Genomic DNA, 1,526 nt, shown 5'->3' with positions numbered 1-1,526 from the left:
GGGCGGGGCAGCCTTCTCTCCCAGGTGTGCGCCCCGCAGCTGCTCCCAGACCCGCTGAATGCAGCCTCGCTTAGCATCACGCGAACCACCAAAATGCATGTGGCTTTTCGACTTCCCAAGAGCTTTTATGCACCGAAATATGACGCACTCATTGTTTCCATGCAGTAGGCGCACTATTGTAGGCAGCAATGAACAAAACCAACAAAAATCGGGGAGCGTATTGAGGAGGTAAGAAAAGTATCATTATCCCCGATTTTTTCAAATGAGAAACTTGAAGCTCTGAAACGGTAAATGGTGTCTAAGAAATTATTAACTCTAATAATAATCACGACAGCAAAAGCTCTCACTTTCTATTGTGCAACTTCCAATAGCGTAAACTGGCCTGCCTACTCCTAGCACACGAATAACTGCCCTTCCCACCAGACTAGGTGGCCGGCTGGGTGTCTTCATTGCCGGCCCTCATTGCCCACCAACTGGGAGCTTCGGGAGCTCCTTCTGACTGGGGAGAGTTGGTTGTTAAATTTTTAGGAGTTTTGTGAGCCACTCACTAAGCACAGCCATTATTAAAAATTAAACTACACAAAGTTACTAGTACAGTTATATATATATATATATCCTTAATATGCAAATAGACCGAACGGCAGAACAACCAAACAACTGGTCACTATGACGTGTGCTGACCACCAGGGGGCGTACACGGGACATGGTGGGCGTCGGCTGTGGTGGGATGGTGGAGCTGGTGAGTGGGGGCACCAGATCAAGGCAGGGCGCCGGTTGCTGTCATCGGGTGAGCCTCTGGTGGTTACTGAAAGTTCTTTGCTCCCACGTGCCGCAGTCTGATGGCGCTTGCACCTGCTGCAGGCAACAGCCCTGCTCGCACCCGCTGCCAGCACCTGAGCTGGCACTTGCACCCACAGCTGGTCCCAATCGCTCAGATTGCCCCTGAGGGCTTCTTCACCTCCCCCTGTTCCTGGGGGGCAATCAGGGCAGCAGCCGCCGCTTGCACCCTCTGACGGCACCGGCCTTGCTCGAACCGCTGCTGGTGCTGGCCCCAATTGCTCTGTGCCATCAGCGGGTGTGAGCAGGGCCGGCGCTGTCAGCACTTGGGAGCGGCAGTGGTGGGAGCGGGGCTGCCGGCAGACAGGGGACCGGGGGCCCTGGCGGGAGGAGCCAATGGGAGCGGGGCTGCCAGCAGACAGGGGACCGGGGGCCCTGGTGGGAGGAGCCAAGCAGGGGCACAGAGGATGGGCCGAGACCCACTCCTCTGCCCACTGCAGCCTCGCTGCCCACAGTTCCTTTCAAGGTGCACGAATTTGTGCACTGGGTCCCTAGTATTAAAATAAAATTAACAAATACTCTAAGCTCATTACTTCCTCATTACTACATTTTACCATTTGTGCTCTTTAGGTTGTTCACATTTGTTTTTGTTTAATGTTTTTATTGACTTTAGAGAGAGAGGAAGGGAGAAGGATAGAGATATAGAAACATCAATGAGAGAAACATCATGGATCGGCTGTCTCCTGTAC

Source organism: Myotis brandtii, unplaced genomic scaffold, assembly GCF_000412655.1.
Source record: "Myotis brandtii unplaced genomic scaffold, ASM41265v1 scaffold410, whole genome shotgun sequence".
NCBI classification, from domain to species: domain Eukaryota; kingdom Metazoa; phylum Chordata; class Mammalia; order Chiroptera; family Vespertilionidae; genus Myotis; species Myotis brandtii.
This window is presented reverse-complemented; position numbering follows the sequence as displayed.